Source organism: Octopus sinensis, linkage group LG7, assembly GCF_006345805.1.
Source record: "Octopus sinensis linkage group LG7, ASM634580v1, whole genome shotgun sequence".
NCBI classification, from domain to species: Eukaryota; Metazoa; Mollusca; class Cephalopoda; order Octopoda; family Octopodidae; genus Octopus; species Octopus sinensis.
The window spans coordinates 15590968-15616692 of NC_043003.1; the positions used below are offsets into that span (position 1 = coordinate 15590968).

Sequence of the window (25725 nt, forward strand, 5' to 3'; positions counted from 1 at the left end):
GTAATTAAAACCCTGATGCTGACAAAATTGCACCGAGACTTTAACGCAGCATGCAAAACAATATGTAATTTTAATTTCGTAGAAAATTCTAAACACTCTGCTATCAGTCCAAAATGCACAGGACTAGGAGAGATTCTGATTCCAGAATCACTATGCGTGCGCGACCTTATAGTCAATATGATTAATACTGCGAACTTTGCAAGCCTCTAAAATAAAAAAAAATATTGTACTAGAGGTTACACAAACTAATGATAGAACATGAGGTAATCCAACGCTGTTATGTATATATGTACATATATATAGGGAGAGTTTACGAAAAAAACAAAAGACGAAGACAGGTGGTGTAGAAAACAAACAGATGTATTAGTATGACGCTCAGGGATAGAAAAAGTCTTTTACGTTTCGAGCCTACGCTCTTCTACAGAAAGGGACACAGAAAAAACAAGGAGAGAAAAATACTTACATATATATATGTATAGTATATATATATATATATATATATATATATATATATATATATATGGTGTGTGTGTGTGTGTGGTGTGCATATATGTATGTATATATATATATATTATATATATATATATTATATATATTCTATATATATAATATATATATATATATGTATGTACATATTATATATTATATGTATATATATATATATATGTATGTATCATATATATATATATTATATGTATGTATATATATATATATACGTATGTATATGTACGTATACATATGTGTATATATATATGTATAGATGTATATATATGTATATATATATGTGTGTATATATATATATATCTATGTATATATATATGTATATATATATATGTATATATTTACTCGTAATATATATTAGGAGAGAAAAAGTGTTTACGACATTGCGGCTTAAAACGGACAGTTTTATATTGTTATTGAAGCTCATTAAAATTATAGTAAATATAAATGATATAATATTTGGTCTCAAATATAATCACATGATACGTTTTTAAGTATTTTGATTCGGTAGATTTTCATATCCGTGACAGAAATTGCTTTTGTTTTTTGTGTTTTTTCTTTCGTGGTTTTTGTTTTTGCTTAGAAATATAAAACTGTCAACGCCGTAAGTTGCAAAATCTCTGCCAATTAATGTCATCGAATCTAAAGAAAATTAAGTACGTGTGGAAAAGCGGCATATAGCGATCAATTAAAACTGTGCTAATGAGATACAAATATCTTAGGCGGCGAGCTGGCAGAATCGTTAGCATGCAGGGCGAAATGCTTAGCCGTATTTCGCCTGCCGTTACGTTCTGAGTTCAAATTCCGCCGAGGTCGACTTTGCCTTTCATCGATAAATTAAGTACCAGTTACACACTGGGGTCGATATAATCGACTTACTCCGTTTGTCTGTCCGTGTTTGTCCTCTCTGTGTTTAGCCCCCGTGTGGGTAGTAAAGAAATAGGTATTTCGTCTGCTGCTACGTTCTGAGTTCAAATTCCGATGAGGTTGACTTTGTTCTTCATCCTTTCAGGGTTAATAAATAAGTATCACTGGAACACTGGGGGTTGCTTTAATCGACTGACGCCTCCATCCCCGAAATTCCTGGCTGTGTGCCAAAATTTGAAATGAATATTATGCAGGAGTGGCACAGGAGCGGCTGTGTGGTAAGTAGCTTGTTTGCCAACCACATGGTTCCGGGTTCAGTCCCACTGCGTGGCACCTTGGGCAAGTGTCTTCTACTATAGCCTCGGGCCGACAAAGCCTTGTGAGTGGATTAGGTAGACGGAAACTGAAAGAAGCCCGTCGTATATAGGTATATATATATATATATATATATATATATATATATATATATATGTTTGTGTGTCTGTGTTTGTCCCCCTAGCATTGCTTGACAACCGATGCTGGTGTGTTTATGTCCCCGTCACTTAGCGGTTCGGCAAAAGAGACCGATAGAATAAGTACTGGGCTTACAAAAGAATAAGTCCTGGGGTCGAGTTGCTCGATTAAAGGCGGTGCTCCAGCATAGCCGTAGTCAAATGACTGAAACAATTGAAAGAGAGAAATATCTTTCATCTGTTTTTTATCTTTTACTTATTTCACTCATTGGACTCTCAATACTACGGAACACCATTTTGAAGGATTTAGCCAAACATTCTGACCCGAATACTTATTTCGTAAATCTGTTACTGATTCTATAGTTCAATTTTGCTGCACTGCTAGTTTTGGGGAGGTAAACAAACCAACATCGGCGGTTACTCTTTTAGAGCAAAAACAAAGGCACATTCCACATCTCTCTCTCTCTTCATATATATATATATATATATATGTGTGTGTGTGTGATTCAAATTCCCTGGTACTGCGAGTTTCAAGCGTGATGCTAATCTTCAGCCATTTTGAATATATATATATATATATATATATATATATATATCTGTGTGTCACCACTACCATCGCCTGGCAATCGATGTTGGTATGTTTACGTCCCCGTAACTTAGCGGTATGGCAAAATAGATCAATAAAAGAAGTACTAGGCTTACAAAGATGAAATCTAAATCGACTAAAGGCGGTGCTCCAGCTTGGGCTGCAATAAAATGACTGAAGTAAGCGAAAGAGCAAATACATTTATTATTCCATATATTGTAGTTCCAACATTTTGACGTTTCAGTTAACGCTCGTTAGAAAAATCCTTTTATTTCCATTCGTGGTATTAATATAATTTTATTTCTACTCTTGGAAGCTTTTGCATTAATTTCAGCGGGTAGACCTTTCCTTCTACTCATCTCCCTAATTATATTAATTGATGAATATCAAAGATAAAGATTAATTAAATGTTTTCACAGCTAATTAACCCTGTGTTCCTATTCAAATTGCTAGAATTAGATATAAATCATTTCAAAAAAAATCATGCAATTTCGTATAAGCCCATAACACGTTGATTTGACACTTCAGAATCTTAAAAGGATTGGAAAGTAAATAAATTATATGTATGTATGTATGTATGTATGTATGTATGTATGTATGTATGTATGTATGTATGTATGTATGTATGTGTATATGAATATGTGTATGTAAGTGTGTGCGTGTAAGTATGTGCACGAGTGTATGAATATATATATGTGTATATATATATATCCACCTTTGAATATCATATTGTATTTATGTGTTTTTGTGTGTGTGTTGAGTGCGCTTCTCTTGTTTTCTCGTTCAGCAAAAAAATAACAAATCCCGCGATGGATAAGCATCATTTAATGAATACAGGAGTTATATGTATGCTACTCTAAGTTTTATGTTTAAGCAGTGCTATAATCGAACGGGCTTGTTTAATGTACCATGCACAACCCGACAATCTTCCAATCTGCTTACTAAACATTAAGAAGATTACCAGGTCGTGGTAATCTGGAATTTGAACTCAGAACGTAACAGCAGACGAAATACCTATTTCTTTATTACCCACAGGGGGCTAAACATAGAGGGGACAAACAAGGACAGACATAGGTATTAAGTCGATTACATCGACCCCAGTGCGTAACTGGTACTTAATTTATCGACCCCGAAAGGATGAAAGGCAAAGTCGACCTCGGCGGAATTTGAACTCAGAACGTAACGGCAGACAAAATACGGCTACGCATTTCGCCCGGCGTGCTAACGTTTCTGCCAGCTCGCCGCCTTTGCCCGTTCAATTATTGCATTACCTAAACATGTAACTTAAAGCAGCTTATGTATGATTCTTACATTCACTAAATGATGAATTTGGCATAAACTTTGATTGGATTTAGTAAGTCCTCACTGGATTTCGTACAAGCAAGGGAAGAGGACATACACTATGTGTATGAGATTCGCATGGCTTAGATATGTTGTAATACGAGTTTCAAATTCTAGCACCAGGTTTGCAAGGTTGGAGGAGGTAGGTCGATTACATTGTTTAAACTCCAGTGTTTAATTGGTACTTATTTTTGCGGAAGTCGAATCCGGTGGAATTTAAACTCAGAACATAAAGACGGACGAATTGCCGCTAAGCATATTATCCGGCTTGTTAATGAACCTGCCAGCTGGCCACCTTCATAAGCTGTAGTATTACAAAATTATTTGTGTTCTTGAATTGTTTATTCCATGTCACTGAGCATACGTCTGATTTTATGTTCTATCTTACTAGATAATATATTTAATGGTTAGGGCAGTGGACTCGCGGTCGGAGGATCGCGGTTTCGATTCCCAGACCGGGCGTTGTGTGTGTTTATTAAGCGAAAGAACCTAAAGCTCTACGAGGCTCCGGCAGCGGGTGGTGGCGACCCCTGTTGTACTCTTTCGCCCCAACTTTCTCTCGAGCTTTCTTCCTGTTTCTTGAATAACACTACAATGGACTGGCGCCCCGTCCAGCTGGGGGGGGGGGGAGGCACATACGCCACAGAAACCGGGAAACCGGGCCCATGAGCCTGGCTAGGGTTGAAAAAATATTGCATATCACTGTGCATACGTTTGAATTTATATTCTATAATTTTCGGTAATATATTTAATGTATCAACACAAAAGGTAATGGTTGAAGATAGGTCTCACTTATACTTTTACCACTGAGAATAATTTTGATTTTATATTGTTCAAAATGTTGACTTCAACCTGAGGATTAGCATATATTTATTGCTAATAATATCTTGTTTTAATTTGCTTAAAATTTTCATTGCTGAAACTTCATTTTTAATTACATCCATTAACTGAATAATTTCCATTAATTCACATCATTATGGAGTCTCGTATCCTGCATGCTAATTTTCAACCCTAAATATCACCTATGACAAAAGAGCTTTATCACTCTCTCGAATTTACAGTACCCCACTACTGCACACACACCACACACACACACACAACACACACACACACACAAATACTCACACTAACACACATACAAACATATGCATACAATCACGTACAAAAGTATTACACTGAAAATTACACAGAAAATAACTGAGACAACGGTATACGGGCGAACGAACATAATAAGATCTCTCACATACCATTATAGCATAAAACTATATATTTAATGGAATAGGTATATATGTGGACCGGTTTCTGGTTTGGCTCAAAGTTCTTACCTTCCTCAGCACATCTTATCCTTAGAAATATCTTCTTATGTATATATATGTATTGGTATAAATCGTCCTAACAGATGTAGATATACATACATATATATATATATATATATATATATATATATATATATATATATATATATATATATGAGTATACACTCTTATATATATATATATATATATTTATATATGAGTATACACTCTATATGCATATATATATATCCTTATATATATATTGTTGCCCGCCCTTTTAATTATTTATATATATATCTAATATATTATATATATATATATTGCTGTGTGGTAACTGTAGTGGTTCGGTGAAAGTGACCGATAGAATAAGTACTAGGCTTACAAAGAATAAGTCCTGGGGTCGATTTGCTCGACTAAAGGCGGTGCCCTAGCATGGCCACACTCAAATGACTGAAACATGTATAAGAGTAAAAGAGTATATATATATATATATATATATATATATATATACACATGTATGAATAAACACGTATATGCGTATGTATGTGTCTATATGTGTATGTATATATGTACCTATATGCGTGTAAGTATGTATATATGTATGTATGCACATGTAGCATGAACAGCATGCGCAATAAAAAATTCTAATAATGCAAAATAATTCAAAGCAACGACAAAGTTTATACGCTGAAAGGGCTTCAGAGAAGAAGAATAATTTTTAAAATTCTTCGCCGCTGGTGAAATAAATGATGAGAGGAATTTTATATTAGTGTGCTTACTTCTATTTAAAAAAATTGTTACAATTTATCCAGAGTGCGTAAAATATTTTCTGTATTGATACATATTTAAACACTTATATAACCATTTATATTCAAAATTCTCAGTTATTCAGACGTGACTCTGCCTACTGAACTGGCTGCTATTTTGAATCTATTTTCCTCAGCTCACTTCCTGAAACAATACTCAGGGTGTAATGACGGATTGGTGGTGATAAAAAAAAAAAAGCCAGACAGTGAGGAGGTGTACCTGGTAGGTTTTGTATGTAGGTTTTGTATGTTGGGAGTATTGAGTAGGGTGAGTGGTGACACATCTCCCGGGGACGGCTTATGTTTTTTAAATAAAATTACATTTTTTAACACACACATACACACGCACACAAACACATATACGTATCCAGCTGCGTTCATCAAAGGTTAGAATTAGGTGCGCTGCCACTCCTGTATACTACTACTACTACTGCTGCTGCTGCTAATAATAATAATTATTATAACAACAGTAATAATAACAATACTATACCCTTATACACATCCGTACACAAAATATGTACATACATACACCTACAACACACACACATACACGCATACATACACACGCACAGTATATATATACATAAATACACACATACACGTGCGTATATATATATATATATACACACGCATACTTACATATATATATATATGTATATATATATATACACGCATACATACATACATACATACATATATATATATATATATATTTACATATACACCTTTGAGTGTACACCCGCACACACACACCACACACACACACACACACACACACACGGACATATATAGTATACCTATTGTATGTCGGTATGTTTGTGGTTGTACGTGTATGAAAATAAACAGTTGATTCAATTTAGAAAATAAATTTCCTTTGTTTTATTCGAAACCAATCAAACAAACATTATTCTATGCTTATATTGAGGTTGACTTGATAATTCATATATACGATATCGTTTATTACATGTGACATTTTTGTTTATCGATTATGATTGTGTGCCGTTATTTTGTTCTTTATTTTCAGTCGGTTATAATGTACTGTACAAAAGAAAATCGTAGCTGAACAAAGTAAACAGATCGATATAGTAAAAAAAGAAAATGATTAATTATAAATAGAAAAATCGATAGTTTTTATGACGATGATAACAGAAACATACAATGGTCTTACTAAATATATGTAATTTGGAAATGTGTAGATTGGAATTTTTTGGAAGCACTCCATCGGTTACGACGATGAGGGTTCCGGTTGATCCGAATCAACGGAACAGCCTGCTCGTGAAATTAACGTGTAAGTGGCTGAGCACTCCACAGACACGTGCACCCTTAACGTAGTTCTCGGGGATATCCAGCGTGACACAGAGAGTGACAAGGCCGGCCCTTTGAAATACAGGTACAACAGAAACAGGAAGTAAGAGTGAGAGAAAGTTGTGGTGAAAGAGTACAGCAGGGATCACCACCATCCCCTATCAGAGCCTCGTGGAGCTTTTAGGTGTTTTCGCTCAATAAACACTCACAACGCCCGGTCTGGGAATCGAAACCGCGATCGTATGACCGCGAGTCCGCTGCCCTAACTACTGGGCTATTGCGCCTCCAAATGTGTAGATATGACTGTATACGTAAATGTTTCCTAAGAAGCAATATATATGTGAGAAAATAACTCCCTGTTTATATATTACTAGCAGTATCGCCCGGCGTTGCTCGGGTTTGTTTCGACCCTTTAGAATTGGAATTTTTGAAAAGTAAAAATTTTGCATTATGTAGTTTGTTATTCTCTTTAAGTGAACATTTGTCTGGTTGAAATACACCGAAAAATGGCGACACAGCAGTAAAAAAATCGTAAAAAATAGGGATTTTCATAGATAAAGAGTACGTTTTTCATGTAAATTATTTTTGGTGTTAACATGGTCCGATTTGAATTGTTTCTTCTACGGAAGAAAGAATAAGCCTTCTTCTATCATACTCTCAATTTTGGTCAACTTGCGCCGCAGGGTCTCGGAGGAGATAGTGTTAGTTGAAGGCTACCAAACCTGCCATACACAGACAACTTCAGCTTTATATATATAGAGATAATATGAAAATTCTATATGCATTGTCTGTGTATTTTGTCTGTTAATGTATGTTTATACGCATAGATCTGAATTGTTGGATGGCATAGGATTATGAATGCTTATATAGGTACGTTCATTCATATATTTATAATGTATATTAGTGTATGTGTATTCTTTTATTCTTTTATTTCAGTATTTGTTTCAGTCATTTGTCTACGGCCATGCTGCAGGCCCGCCTTTAGTCGAACGTATTCTTTGTAAGCCTAGTACTTATTCTATCGATCTTTTTTTTGCCGGGTACGTTACACACCAACATCGGTTGTCAGCAATGGTGCAGGGACAAACACAGACACACAGGATGCCTGAAGAATCCGGAAGGCAGTACAACGGGCTTCTTTCAGTTTCCACATACAAAACCCACTCACAAGGCTTTGGTCAAGCCGAGGCTATCGTACAAGAGACTCTCCCAAGGTGCCACGCAGTCGGACCGAACCCGAACCATGTCGTTGGGAAGTAAGTTTCTTATCACACAGTCACCCCTTCACCTACGTATATGTATGTATGTATATATATATATATATGTGTATATATATGTGTGTGTATATATATATATGTATGTTTGTGTGTGTGTGTGTGTGTGCGTATATATATATTTGTATATATATATATATATATATTATGTGTGTGTGTGTGTGTGTGTATATATATATATACATGTATGCGTGTATATAATATATATATATATAATATATATATATATATGTGTTTGTGTGTGTGTGTGTGTGTGTGTATATATATATACATGTATGCGTGTATATAAATATATATACGTATGTACGACGGGCTTCTTTCAGTTTCCGCCTACTAAATCCACTCTCAAGGCTTTGGTCGGCCCGAGGCTATCGTAGAAGAGACTCTCCCAAGGTGCCACGCAGTCGGATCGAACCCGGAACCATGTGGTTGGGAAGCAAGTTTCTTACTACACAATCACTCCTGCGCCTATGTATAAATATGCATATTTATATGCATAAATCTGAACTAATACATGGTGTACGATTGTGAATGCTTGCATGCGTGCTTTTGTTAACTCGTATTCAAGTGCGATTTATGTATTAGATTGTTGCTCAACCTGGAATTGCGAACCCGTCATCTGTCATCTACTATACATCTATGACACAGTCTGATTTACATAGATACATATCACGTCCATACATATGCCATTTTACTCTTTTACTTGTCTCAGTCATTTTACTGTGGCCATGCTGGAGCACCGCCTTTAGTCGAGCAAATCGATCCCAGGACTTATTCTTTGTAAGCCTAGTACTTATTCTATCGGGTTCTTTTGCCGAACCGCTAAGTTGCAGGGACGTAAACACACCAGCATCGGTTGTCAAGCGATGTTGGGGGGACAAACACAGACACACACACACACATACATACATACATACATCGATACATCGATACATACATACATCGATTCATACATCGATACATACATCGATACATACATCGATACATACATACATACATACATACATATATATATATACATATATACGACGGGCTTCTTTCAGTTTCCGCCTACCAAATCCCTTCTCAAGGCTTTGGTCGGCCCGAGGCTATAGTAGAAGACACTTGCTCAAGGTGCCACGTAGTGGGACTGAACCCGGAACCATGTGGTTCGTAAGGAAGCTACTTACCACACAGCCACTCCTACGCCTATGTAAACAATATTTGTATGTAAACAGTATTTGTCCTTCATTCCATCTGCGCTCTGTATATTTGTTTATGTTTATATAGTATGAAATCCCAAGTTACAATATAAACAGTATGACACGTTTGTCATTTCTTATGTTCCGTGGAGAATATAATTTCCAGTACAAGGTTCTTTGACGTCATATTTATGTCTAAAAGAGAATTATTTCATGAATTTTTAACGACGAATATTTTCCATGAACTTACAAGATATAATGTAGTTATGAGAATGAAAAAAATACCGAAATATGTTTCCCAACGTACGAGTTAAGCCTTTTATCTTTTACCTCTTCCAGTCAGATACAGATTAATTTGAAGAATACAAGTATAAGGTTAAAAGTTAAGAGCGAAAATAATTATTAATGTATAAACTTAAGAAAACTAATTTATTAGCACTGTGTACTGGCCTACATCAAGTGTGAAGGAGCAGTATTGTCGAAAGGCTATCGAGGTTATTAAAGTTGATTGATGTTCATAACGTATATGAAGAAAACACAGCCTGAGTGAGACTATTTGATGAACTGGTCTTTAATTGAAATATCAAACTGCTAATCCCGCGATGATTGATCTGTAAGTGATTATCTCCCTTACAATAACTAGCCACCAGGCTGACCACGTGTTCTTGTGTCATCTTCTGTGGGTAAAATTTTAAAAAATATAATAAATGCGCCCTTTTTAAAGCTTAGCAAGGCTCATGGGTCCAATTTCCCGGTTTCTATGGCGTATGTGTTCCCTAGCTGGACGGGACGCCAGTCCATCGCAGCGTTACTGAGTGGACTGGAGTAACGTGAAATGAAGTGTTTTGCTCAAGAAGACAACGCGTCGCCCGGTCCAGGAATCGAAACCGCAATCTTACGATCATGATGCTTACACCCTAACCACTAAGTCACGCGCCTCCATCTGTAGGTAAAATAGTACAGAAAAAGTTGTAAGTAGTTATCTAGTACATTTGCAGTTATCACGACAACGCACTGTGTGGTCTTCCTCGCTCCCGCTGATTTCTTGCTCAACTGCTAAATGAAGCAGCTTCTTTCTGTAATTTGAAATTGACTTAGCGGTTTATAAACTGTAGGAGATTTTAACGCTTTATCGAAAAGGTCAACATCTTTACCACACAGGCATTTATGATTTCTTGAGTGGAATTGATTTCGTATATCTGAAGTGTTGGAGTGAAATGGCTAGAAGAAATGTATGGCCAATTAATGAATACAGAATATAAAATTTCGATGAGCTGCAGAGAGGGAAATGCAAAAACAAATTGCTAACCCATGTAAATTGAAGTAGGAAATTGAATGAAGCAAAGGTTGTGTGACAAATCGCAATTAAGTAGAATTATTTAAGGTTCGGCTGAAACGAAGTTGTGTGTAATACGGAGATGAGTTAGGGATTGAATATTATGATGCTTGGAAAAAGACAAGTTGTTTTGTATGTCATATGTTGTTTTGTATGTTAGAAAAAGGATTTTAGCACAAGAATATTTTGAAAGACCCTTATTATTAAGCTAGATTTCTTGCGCTGCATGGAATTTACATTATGCTAAAATCATTTTTCTGACAATGGTAGTATCACCTACACGCTCAGGCTGATAAGGCAGAGACTTGGTATAACAAAAATGGAATGGTGGTTAGAGGCCGAGAGAAAGATGGAGAAAGACTTGGTTTTACAGGATGTGGAAAAAGGAAAAGGATGCTTCAAGAATCCGGAAGGCAGTAAAACAGAGCCAACAGGATCAGTGGACGGACATAGGAAGGTGTTACCGCCATTTTCGGAAAAATAATTTTAGCATATAGGAAATTCTATGCAGTGCCAGCAACCTAGCTGAATGATAAGGATCTTCCAGAATATTCTGGTATTAGTCTTAAATTTAGCAGCGAGCGGCCATTATTGCAAATAGAAGTCAACTTTAAGAGCCCCCTTTAGGATTTCATATAAGTTTGAAATTGCAAGGTTTATTCACTGCTATTATTGCAGGTTTAGAAGTAAACCTCTAACGTAGAGTGAGACCCTACTTAACTAGAAGTAGATTATCCTTCAGCATTTTTAGCATTAAGTAGATTCGAGATCGCTATAAGTTGTTTCACATTATCTAGCCCGAACGTTAAGTCGGAGAGCTCGATTAATACTCACAAATCATAGAAAACCATTTCAGCTGCACAAAAGTTTGATATCTTGAAAACTATGAAACAAATATTCATCACATGAAGGTAAATTGCGTACATATATTGAACCTAATAATTTAGTAAAGTTTAAAAAGAAGCGGTCGTTTGTAATCCAGAAATATATACGTTTATCTTTTATATCAAAAGAATTACTGACAATGCATATCGGATGCTTGCTTATTCCTCTATTGAAAACATATGAAAATAAATCTAACAACTATAAGAAAAGTAACAATCATCTACCTCACTTTTTATGGACAATAGTAACACTTACCGCAACGACTACATGAGTAACAACACCGTAATAAAAGCAGCAAAAATATCTTAATGTATTTATCGTATGTGAGGAAATTTTGCAACTCGAAACTCTATAATTCATATCGAAGTTGGTTGAAACCGATGAAACTATCAATCAATTTGACATTCTGTTGATTTTTCCTCGTTGGTGCGAACAAAGACGTCGCAATAACACAAGAAATTGCTTATGTTGTCTGAATTTCTGATAATGCCTAATGAGAAACATTTAATACAGTCGTCAGTAATGGCGACGGCAAGAAAGATAGCTAAATCGCTGGTGACACAGAAGACGATGTCGACGGGGATACAATATAGTCATGATACTTCCGCCGTTGCTACTGATTCGTAAGATGATAATGATGACGACGACGATAATCATATCTAAAATAGAATTTGACTCCCTATTTCACGAACAATTTCGCTTATCAATAATATATCTTATCGACCTGCAGTGCCAATCGGAATCAAATCATCAGCGATGTGTGTGTTTGTGTACGCGTATCTGTGAGTACTTATTCTTACTATGTGTATGCATTTATCCGTTCGTGATCGCTTCATTATATCTATCTATCTATCTATCTATCTATCTATCTATCTATCTATCTATCTATTCATCCATCCATCTATCTATCTATCTATTCATCCATCCATCTATCTATTCATCCATCCATCTATCTATCCATCTGTCTATCTATATATCTATCTATCTATTCATCCATCCATCTGTCTATCTATCTATCTATCTATCTATTCATCCATCCATCTGTCTATCTATCTGTCTATCTATCCATCCATCTGTCTATCCATCCATCCATCTGTCTATCCATCTATCCACCTATCTATCCATCTGTTTATCCATCCATCTGTTTATCCATCCATCTATCCATCCATCCATCTGTTTATCCATCCATCTATCCATCCATCCATCCATCCATCCATCCATCTATCTATCTATCTATCTATCTGCTTGTCTGTCTGTCTGTCTATCTATCATATATAGGGATATCAGAATTACGCTTATTGTACAGCATTTACGTATACAAAGTGGAATTGTATCACACTTAAACTGCATGAATACATTCAAAATTTAGTGTCTGTGTTGTGGATGTGTGTTTGTAAATGTGGGCGTATCTTCGCGTGCTGGTTGGTTTGCATTCTGACTACAATGATGACGAAATACCAAACTCGAAAATGACGCACAGAAAGAAAAAAAAAGTAAGTTGTGGAAAGGAGAGAGGGGGAGGGAGGTTGGAGAGTAGACTCTCATAAATAGAGGCGGAAAATGAAACCAAATTAACAAATAAATGCAACAGCAATAATGACGAAGATATCAAAATATATATTATATACGCACACACACACACACACACACACACACACACACACACACACACATACGTATATATACCTATACGCATACTCTTTTACTTGTATCAGACATTGGACTGTGGCCATGCTGGAGCACCGCCTGTAGTCGAGCAAATCGATCCCAGGACTTAGACTTATGCTTTGTAAGCCTAGTACATATTCTATCGGTCTCTCTTACCGAACCGCTAGATTACGGGGACGTAAACACACCACCATCGGTTGTCAAGCGATGTTGGGAGGACAAACACAGACACAAAAACATATACACCTACACATACATATATATATATACATATATACGACGGGCTTCTTTAAGTTTCCGTCTACCAAATCCACTCACAAAGCTTTGGTCGGCTATAGTAGAAGACATTTGTCTAAGGTGCCATGCAGTGGGACTGAACTCGGAACCATGTGGTTGGTAAGCAAGTTACTTACCACACACCCACTCGTACGCCTATAGAAATTCCGCCAGAACTTGCTTGACAACCTAATATATAGTAGAAAAACTAGATTCAAAGGATAAAATTACCATTGCGTCGGCCGGAAGTTGAACACGGATCGACTGCTTGGAAGGCAACCATGCTAACCGTTACACCACCGACATATATGTTCCACGTCCTCTATCCTGCAAAGGGAGATAATTCCCCGATGAAGCGGAAACCACACACGGACCTAGGTTTCAAAGTGTTTGCCTATTATCAACGTGTGGTAGGCAACGCTTCCTCGACGAACAACTCACTCTGCAGGATATTTATATATAGATTTTCAAGCAAAATACATTTGCTGATTTCGAAAATCTATTCGACAGCAATAATAATTCTCTAATAATAATTCTCAATAATAATTATCTCCCTTTGCAGGATAGAGGACGCCGTGATGGTGTCAAGCCTATCTGGCGACGTTGATGTTCGCCTGGGGCTAAATGCAACAGTAACACCCCCACCACCCTGCCCTGTCCCTAGCCATATTCAGATGGCTTTAGTCCCTTATGTTATGGAGCAGTTACTGTCCATATCTCATTTAGAGAATTATTATTGCTATATATATATATACATACATATATATATATATATATATATATATATATATATATATATATATATATATGTATACATGCATACACATACATACATATAGATAAACACAAATATATTTGTCTGAGGAGGAAGAATAGAAAATATATGTTTAGCGGTTAGGATGTTATTGTCAAACAATTTCTTCAGTCGTCTTTAATGGTTTAAATTCGGTACTGGGGGGAGGGATTAAATATTTTACGAAACTTATGGCAAAGCAGTAAAATTTCAGATTAAAAGACTCAAAGAGAAACACTTGGAATTAAGCAATTTTTCCCTGTTGCTTAGTTTTACATCATAAAATTTCTTTCAAGTAGGCATTGCGATATTGGAAATTTTATTATGCATCAGGTTATATTAAACGCACACTGATGCATATACAACCTTACATATATCTACCTACACATATATGTATATATATGTGTGTGTGTGTGTGTTTGAGGCGGGGGGAGGGACATGTGTATGTAAACAGGTATAATTGAATATTGAAATCTTCCTCACACTCACCCCAACATATGTACAACAGTTTTCCAATATACCATTGCCTACTTAAAATAATTCTATGGTGTAACGTTAGACACACAGTGACCAGATTGCTTAGTTGCTCGGCGTTTTAAAAAAATCTAAAATGCTAGTTTCATTGCAATAACTTTGCACAAACACACACATGCATCTCGTTCATATACATACATACATATATACATACATATATAAATATAAATATATATATATATATGTATGTGTGTGTGTATGTATATATATATGTGTGTGTGTATATATATATGTATATGTATATATATATATGTGTATATATGTATATATATATATGTATATATATATGTATATATATATATATGTATATGTATATATATATATATATATATGTATATATATATATGCATATATATGTATATGTATATATATATGTATATATATATATATATGCTTACATCGAAGGACAGATACACACACAGACACACACACACACACACACACACACACACCACACACACACACATATGCATGCAGTACATAACCACCAAATTTACATGGCTTCCACGAAAGGAGAGAAGGTGATCAAATTTACTGGAACGAATATTACACGGTATCATTATTCGAGGCTAAAAAGAAAAGCAACGTTTTACTTTTACATCAATAAAGAGGTAGAACTACAAAGAATGACGCAAAAACCCGATGAATATAATAATGCTTTTATGGTTATTATGAAACACCAATGACAAAATGATAAAAGAAAAAAAGCATGCACATATATTTTTGTGTCGGTAATTTAGGAACAATATCGCGGCGGGCTGGCAGAATCGTTAGCACGTCGGGCGAAATGCTTAGCGGTATTTCGGCTGCCGTTACGTTGTGAGTTCAAATTCCGCCGAGGTCGACTTTGCCTTTCATCCTTTCGGGGTCGATAAATTAAGTACCTATTTCTTTACTACCCACAAGGGGCTAAACAAAGAGAGGACAAACAATGATGGACAAAGGGATTAAGTCGATCATATCGACCCCAGTGCGTAACTGGTACTTATTTAATCGACCCCGAAAGGATGAAAGGCAAAGTCGACCTCGGCGGAATTTGAACTCAGAACGTAGCGACAGATGAAATACTGATGAGCATTTCGCCCGACGTGCTAACGATTCTGCCAGCTCGCCGCCTCGATAAATTAAGTACCAGTTAAGCACTGGGGTCAATATGATCGACTTAATACCTATGTCTGTCCTTGTTCGTCCCCTCTGTGTTTAGCCCCTTGTGGGTAATAAAGAAATAGGTATTTCGTCTGCCGTTACGTTCTGAGTTCAAATTCCGCAGAGGTCAACTTTGCCTTTCATCTTTTCGGGGTGGATTAAATAAGTACCAGTTACGCACTGGGGTCGATATAATCGACTTAATCCGTTTGTCTGTCCTTGTTTGTCTCCTCTATGTTTAGCCCCTTGCGGGTAGTAAAGAAATAGGTAATTTAGGAATAAAAGTACGTATAAATATAAAGTGAAGTACAAGGAATAAGAAAAATCAGGTTAAATTTATTGGATTCAAATTTTGGAACAAGGCCAGTAATTTCGGTCCCAGTGTCATCTTGTACTTATTTTAGCGATTTTCGAATGATGAACTGCAAAGTCGGCCTCTACGGGATTTGAACTCAGAACGTAAAGACGGACGAAATACTTATTTCTATTTCTTTACTACCCACAAGGAGCTAAACACATAGTGGACAAACAAGGACAGACAAACGGATTAAGTCGATTATATCGGCCCCAGTGCGTAACTGGTACTTATTTAATCGACCCCGAAAGGATGAAAGGCAAAATCGACCACGGCGGAATTTGAACTCTGAACGTAGCGGCAGACGAAATACCGCTAAGCATTTCGCCCGGCGTGCTAACCTTTCTGCCAGCTCACCGCCTTAACCATTCTAGCAATTTAAGCACAAGTTCAGCAGGTTTTTGGGAGGAGCTTAATCGATTAAATCGACCCCATTGTTTAACTGTCGCTTATTTTATCGACCCCGAAACGATGAATGACAAAGTCGGCTTCTGCGTGATTTGAACTCGGAATGTAAAGACGGACGAAATACCACTAAGAACAGTTCGGCGTGCTAAAGATTCTGCCTGCTCGCAGCATTAAACAACTTAAACATTTTGCGATGCGATATAACGTCAACATTATCAATTCTGGATAATATTACACTCTTGAGTCTCGGGACTCAAAAGGCCGGTTATCCGGTTTCCGTGGCCTGGAAGTGACTGAGATCCCCACAGTGTCCCTGGAAGGGACGTTAGTCTTTCGCAGATTACTCACTTACTGCTAAGTGGACTGGAACAAAGTGAAACGAAGTGTTTTGCTCAAGAACACACTGCACTGTCTTACTTGAGAATCAAAACCATGATTTTTCCAATCGTGAGCGCGACGGCATAACAACTAGACCACGCGCTTTTATATAACGGCGTTTAATTTCAAAATCAATTGAAACAAACTTTATTTGTTCTTTGGTGGGGTGGGGTAGGGGGTTCTTTCAACTATACGCAGGCAGTGAAAGTCCTGAAATATTTTGCCAGCATTTCGACAGCATTAGCTGTGTGTCTCTAATAATAATAATAATAATAATAATAATAATAATAATAATGATAAGAGAAGAGCATTATCGCTGTGAAAACAACATCCATTCATGAATTTATTTATTTATTAATTTTTTTAAATACATATTTTTCCTGTGAATTTGCGTGTGAAATGCATACAATGAGCTTCTCTGCTCTAGGTGTACGGAAAACACTCGGCGAGAAATGGAAGAAAATTTGAAGAAAGAAGGAAAAAATAACAATGGGTTCAAATTTAGACCGAGTCCAGCAGCTTCGAGGGAGTGGGTACGTCGATTACATCAGCTCCAGTGCTCAACTGGTACTTATTTTATCGTTTCCTAAAGAATGAAAACATAGTCGACAATCAATTTTGTTTTAAGTTCAGACAAAATCTTCAACACACACACACACACACACACACACACACACTGTTATGTCGTCTAGTATTTTAATTTACCGATCCCGAACAACTGAGACGCAAAGGTAACTTGAAAGAAATTGAAGTACGGAAGAAATGCCGCTAAGCATTTTGTCCGACATTAATAATGATAATATACGTGAATAAAGAATGAAACTGATTTTCATGATGTTACGATCGTTTCCATGAGATTAGTTATTTATTATTTAATTGAACGTTACAATAAACAAAGTTTGTGTAATGTTGCATAATACTAAAACAAAATATCCATGTAATTTCGTCAGATGTCGTGTTGGAGTATCGATTGAGAAATACGTGAGAAAATATTATTGGAGATGAGGGAACTTAAACATATCGACTGCACAAGAAACGCTTAATTCTGAATTCAGCCAGTCAACGCACTTATCTACTGGGGTACTTATGAATAGCATTTCAAGTAATAAATTATGTCACCTTGTAGTTAGTTGTCACTTGAGTATTCACCGAGTAAATAAAACAAAAAATTGTAGACGTTTAATCGACGTCAGAGTAAATAAATCAATGGAAGTAAAAAATAGTTTGTGCGGCTATATGTGAGTGTGTATGCATACGTATTTTATATGTACAGTGTAACCACGGCTGACGAACACCTCTCACCATGAACAAATCGGTTTACGAACATTATTTTAAACATAAAACATCTTAGGTAATGCACAGCGTTTCGAGTGACGAACGCAAGGGTTCGCGACAAACTGGGAGTATCTGGGTGAAAGGGAGAGCCAGTTGTTGTGTAGCTTTCGCTCAGTATACATCCGTGCTTGAATTCATCGAGTCTTCTCTTTATATATCTAATTGTAGCATGTACATATGCATACGTTTACACATGTATATATGAGTATATACGTGCGGATATATATATATAATATATATATATATATATATTATGTGTGTGTGTGTGTGTGTGTGGTGTGTGTATATATATGTATATACATATAAATATGCACATATATATATATACATATGCATACATACATACATGCAAACACACACATATATATAAAATATGCACATGTATTAGAATTTTCTCTGATTTTTCAGATTTTTTGTATGCTAGGCTACTGGTTTTAAATTGATATTAATTAAATTAATATTCAATTTATCTCCCTCATTATTTAAATGTTAAAATAAATATGTTCTCTAATAGGCAGCATTAACTGCAGTAAATTATTTGCTGCAGTTTTTGTTTCCGGAATTTAGCGCGCCAGAACTCAAACATTTGAAATTAATCCCAATGTAATCGGTGGAACTAAGCACGTGTCTGTTTTTATACGGAAAACTGGTGGTTAGTTTTTACAAATTATATTGCTTTTGGAACGATCGTACTGATAAGTCCTACGAACGAACGATTACGTAAGTGATTTATTCGTTAATAGGCGAAACCGGTTTGCGATTAATTCTTGTTTTTTATATAATTTTCATCTGTCTTGCCCGCCTATTGTTCTGGTGTCCGATGAAGTTTTCTCTAGAGAACATTGTTTCTTTGTAGTTTGATCGTAGGTGATCTATTTCTAGCATATGGCTGTCCACATAAGGTTTTAGTCCTTAAAATATACACATGTATTAGAATTTTCTCTGATTTTTCAGATTTTTGTATGCTAGGCTACTGGTTTTAAATTGATATTAATTAAATTAATATTCAATTTATCTCCCTCATTATTTATATATATATATATATATATATATATATATATATACATACATATACATATCCATATATACATACACACACATATATATATAATATATAAATTAGAGTACCAATTACGCACTATTGTCGATGAAATCAACTATCCCCCTCCGTCAAATTTCAGGTCTTGTGCCTATAGTAGAAAATAATTTCGCTACTTCTATAGAACTCCATTTATTTTATTTGTTGAGAAAAGCCAACTTGGCATAAACAATATTTCGGAATCAGCCGATTATTCAATAACATTTTTATATAATCAGTGAAAATGGCACAAAGAAGAAATACGTATTTCTCTCTGGTGAATCTATATTGCAATCCACCAATCGTCCTTGACCCGAATATGACACATGTGATCCTAAGCCATTTGCATAACTAACTGACATACTGTTACACTGCAAATATTCAACAAAAGCAACCCTGTTATTAGCCAATGTTTTCAACATATTTCTAATTAATTTTCATGTCTCTGAATGCTTGTATCAAATAACCAGTCAGTGGTTGATATTCCATCATGTCAAAGAAGAGAATTATTTCCTTCCAAGACAAATCATTTCCATATTGTATTACTTTACCAGGAATTGTGTCAGCAGAGCGTTATTTGACATAAAATGTGAAATCATACATTTGACTACATGTTCGCATAAAAGTACACACACACACACACACACATAAAGCTTTCATAGAGAAGGCCATGTGTGTATAAATGTGTGTATATACATACTCAAATATATATGTATACTTATATTTACACATATAGTCATACACACACATACACACAAACACTCACATATGTATATAAATATATAAACACGCACACAAATGTACATACATAATGTATACACACACACACACACACACATATATATATATATTAGAAAAAAAAAACACTTTTATCAATTCAACAATGAAAAAATTAAATTATAGCATATAGAAAAAAATTACATCCTATGGAAAAAATTAGATATAAGAGAAAAACGTATACCAATGATTAAGTAATGTGCAAAATAATAAATAAAACGTATATATATATATATATAATATATATATCTTATATTTTGCGAAATTTGATTTGGTATTTCTAAGTTGAATTTTCCCTGTAAGTTTGGAATAATATTCCCTAATACTATTATTATTATTATTATTTTATATATATATATATATATATATAATATATATATTATATATATATATATATATACACGTACACATGTACGTATACTTACGTATATATGTACCTGGATATGTATAAATATATTCATTTTTATGCATACACACACACAAACGTGTATATATATATATATGTCAGTAGGTTTATATCTCGACACAGTGTGAGTGCTTGTGTGTGCTTGTACAGGATGGTCAAAACATGAGGGCGTATATGCGGGTGCAACAAATATTCATAAACTGTAATTTTAAAACATATTCAAGTATATTTACATATACGCAAATATGTGCGCGTATCGTGAGTACTTTAATATTCGTTATTTAGAAACCGTTGTTTCTGTACACAATATATTTAGGTATTGCGTTTGATAAAAAATATTCTCGATCCTCAGTTCTAGTCTGCAATGAGTGTTAAAACCCCTCTTCGAGATTCTATTCCCCATTAATCGCATTCATATTATACACGATACATGATTTGATTCTGATGGTTCTTTTTAGCCTCTAATTTCTCCACGTTTAAAACGCTTGGCTTTTCGTATTCAAATCAAAAATAAAATCTTAAATTTCTCACTGAATTTTACTCTTTCAGTAATCTCAGGATTCAACGCAATTTCCTTTCCCCTCCAAATGTGTGATTTTAATTAATTTAATGAATGGATTAATGAATGAATTCTTTTACGTTGTTGAACAACATGCTCTGATGACTTGTGTGTAATGTCATTGAAATAAGCTTCTTCTACATTTTTTATCAATGTCAACACAAATATAATTTAAGACTGTCAAACTACGACGATATTCCCAATTTAGCTTTAGCTATATAGTTTTTTGACCTGCGAAAATAGCAGCAACATATCCCTCAAATCATACCCTTGTCTTACATAATGTACTCCAAGCGGCGTTGTGTTTGCTATAAAAATTTGAAATTCTCACAGTGGAAATGGCTTTTTCCATAACCTGCTTATGAACAGTCAGAGTATATCGTGACTAAACAATAACAACGATTTCATAAATAGATGTATACACAAATAACATACATTCGCATAGGATTTCCTACACCAAAATCATTATCATTCTAATGTTTCTCTTTATCGACTTATCCCGTCTCTTTTGCCAAACTGCTTTGTTACCTGAATGTAAACAAACCAACACCAACTGTCAAGTGATGGAGGGCACAAACACACATAAATATACAAGTTTCTAGATAGATTCCACTCTCGAAATTTATTCGCAAGGTAATAGTCGACCCAAAGCTATAGTAAAAGACGCTTGCACATGATGCAGCGCAGTGGAACTGTACGCAAAGCCTCGTGGTTGCGGGGCGAAGCAACAACAAGTTTAAAACCAAAGAGGTTTATGTCTGACTTCCTTAAAAAAAAAAACTGAAGCAGGCGCAGGAGTGGCTGTGTGGTAAGAAGCTTGCTTACCAACCACATGGTTCTGAGTTCAATCCCACTGCGTGGCACCTTGGGCAAGTGTCTTCTACTATAGCCTCGGGCCGACCAAAGCCTTGTGAGCGGATTTGGTAGGCGGAAACTGAAAGAAGCCCGTCGTGTATATGTATATGTATATATATTTGTGTGTTTCTGTGTCTGTGTTTGTCTCCCCAACATCGCTTGATAACCGATGCTGGTGTGTTTACGTCCCCGTAACCTAGTGGTTCGGGAAAAGGGACCGATATAATAAGTACTAGGCTTACAAAGAATAAGTCCTGGGGTCGATTTGCTCGACTAAAGGCGGTGCTCCAGCATGGCCGCAGTCAAATGACTGAAACAAGTAAAAGAGTAAAAGAGTATATGAATCAGTGAGAAAGAGGGTTTCGACATAACGAAGTCTATGATCAAAGCCACTCTAGCCGTGGCCATTCAATCTGTTATTTCATTTTTGTTTTGTTTCAGATACAACATATCTAAGAGTACATAGCTATTAATATTTAAAATATTTCAATTAAGTTATGAAAACAATAAAATATAGGCGAACATTATAAAGACAACAAACTACGTTGTAGCTACGAAGAAACCGTTGATGAAATTAGCAGGAAATTAGCGCAAATAATTGCAAGCAATCTTGATAGGAAACACTACGGCAGACATTTTATTTATTATTTTTTTTGGCTAACGCTTCTTCATTACTGTAATAGTTTTATTTATGTAATAGTTTCTTTTTTAATGTAATAGTTTTTTTTTTAAGTAGTAGTAGTAGTTTGGAGGCGCAATGGTCGAGTGTTTAGGGCAGCGGACTCGAGGTCAGAGGATCGCGGACAAAATGTTTAGCGGCATTTCGTCCGTCTTTGCGTTCTGAGTTAAAATTCTGCCGTCGTTGTCGACTTTGCCGTTCATCATTTCGAGGCCGATAAAATATGTACCAGTTATGTATTGGAGTCGTTGTAATTGACTTAGCACCTGCCCTCAAAATTTCAGGCCTTGTGCCTACAGCAGAAAGGAGTATATTATTTCGTGAACAACAACAGCTACTACTACAACTACCACCACCACCACCACCACTACTACCACCACTACTACTACTACCACCACCACTACCACCACCACTACTACTACCGCTACTACCACCACCACTACAACAACTACTACTACTACTACCACCACCACTACTACCACTACCATCAAAACCACCACCGCCACCACCACTACTACTACACTACCACCACCACTACTACCACCACCACTACTACCACCACTACTACTACCATCAAAACCACCACCGCCACCACTACTACTACATTTGCCATCCCCACAACCACCACCTCTTCTGCTTGTAGAAATTGTCGTACTATGAAGTATGTGGCGGAGGTGGCCTACACGGAACAATAGAAGTACGTTGATAGACGTGACATGCCAAGTTCGATGCCTCTTGACAGCAACACCGTGGGTGTCCCCTTTAAATACACGAGATAAAACTACAAGAAATAAATAAAATACGTGTCAAAAAATAAAAAAATAAAAAAAACTGGAAAAAGAAGAGAAAGAAAATAAAACGAAAGGTAAAAGTCAACGATATAAAAATCCATATGAAATAAATTATGTAAATATCAAACAACACTAAACAAGTAAATGCGTAATGAATTATTAATTGGCTTAATAAAATAATCACCGCACCATTAACAGCCATTACCAATACTAATTTACGGTCGATAAAAGAAATAAAAAAAATTGACAGGAGCGGATCTTGAATATTTTCATAATTTCCTGTCTATCTAACGGATCGATTGATGCGGAAGATCCACTCTGTCTCACTTACACTTTACATCCACATCGGTTTTCATGTTGAATATACATACAGTTACCTCCTTTCTCTGTTATGCTGATCTATCACTTATTTCTGTCTGTCTGTCTGTCTTTCTATTTCTATTTCTTTCTCTCTATTTATTTCTTTATATATATATATATATTATGAAAATTTCTCAAGGTTGTTAATGCGAGAGGAAAAGAGAGAGAGAAGGAGTGCGGAAATACGTGAAACAATTTCAAAAGTCTTTCTACAAGATCTTGTTCTCATCAGTTCTTTCGAAAGCAGGGGTTGAGGACGTAACCATCCACGGGAATTGATACAATTGACGGTATCACCTTTAATTTCAATTTGACAACTAACTTTTATGTAATCACAATAGGCTGGAGGTTGTTCGCTCACTAGTAATGAGGAGAAGGGCTCCATAAATATTTAGTAACGGAAGGTATTCTTCTCTCTCTCTCTCTTACACTCGGCACATGTATTGATTCCTTCCAGCCAATTTCGTTGTTTACTTGCATATTATAACAGTTTGAAGAATATGTATGCACACAAATGCATATATATATATATGTTTATAATATATATGTGTCTGTGTTTGTGTGTCTGTGTTTGTCATCCCAACATTGCTTGACAACCGATGCCGGTGTGTTTACGTCCCCGTAACTTACCGGTTCGGCAAAACGGACCGATAGAATAAGTACTAGGCTTACAAAGAATAAGTCCTGGGGGTCGATTTGCTCGACTAAAGGCGGTGCTCCAGCATAGCCGCAATCAAATGACTGAAACAAGTAAAAGAGTATACACATGTGTGTATATGTTCATACAAATGTATTATGTGCGTGTGTAATATATAAACATACACATATTTGTGTATATGTTCATACAAATATATTATATGTATTATATATATATATATATATATATATATATATATATATATATATATAGTATATATATATGGTGTGTGTGTGTGTGGTGTGTGTGTGTGTAAATATGTACAGATGCAAATACATACATACTTACACATTGAATGTTTGCCTGAATATCCTTTTAAATAAATCATGCTACACCTTGCATGGATATTCGTATTAGACTGCAGATTTTATTTCAAGCAATTGGTTTCAAAATAAAAACGACTTGATTCGTCTCCATTATTTTCATATATATAACTACTCATTCTTTATGGTTGAGGATATAACTCTTCGGTAGAGGCAAATACTGAATAAAACGTTCAGATTTTATCGTTCATATATTTGACACATATAAAAGCTCAAACACTCTCACGCATATACAGACAAGGATATCAAATAAATGTAGTTAAAGAAGGATAAAACAATTATTTAGGAATAACCATAGAGAAAAATATATCGATAGAGAAATGTAGAAATCATAGACTTTGCAAGAATATAAATGTTTATAAACTTAAACAAGATTCTTTGATCTTTAACATCATATACGGGAGTTCATACACAGTAAAATATATGGTGAGATTTATCTGAAATTATTTATTTGAAATGTTTGTGTGATGGCTTGTTT

At 35.5% G+C, this 25725-nt stretch overlaps 1 protein-coding gene across 2 annotated transcripts in view; it reads right to left on the reverse strand.

The window, feature by feature from the left end:
- LOC118764179 overlaps positions 1-25725 on the reverse strand; it is an 89775-nt gene that overhangs the window by 8011 nt on the left and 56039 nt on the right. Inside the window, exons 1-2 of one of the 2 annotated variants that reach the window (XM_036504576.1) lie at positions 13369-13394; positions 3572-3577 (exon numbers count right to left, since the gene is read on the reverse strand). The exons of the other annotated variant lie outside the window; for it this stretch is intronic. The gene's annotated coding sequence lies outside the window, so the exon portion shown is untranslated. Of the gene's footprint in view, positions 1-3571; positions 3578-13368; positions 13395-25725 lie in introns of those variants that run through there. 2 annotated transcript variants of the gene reach the window in all.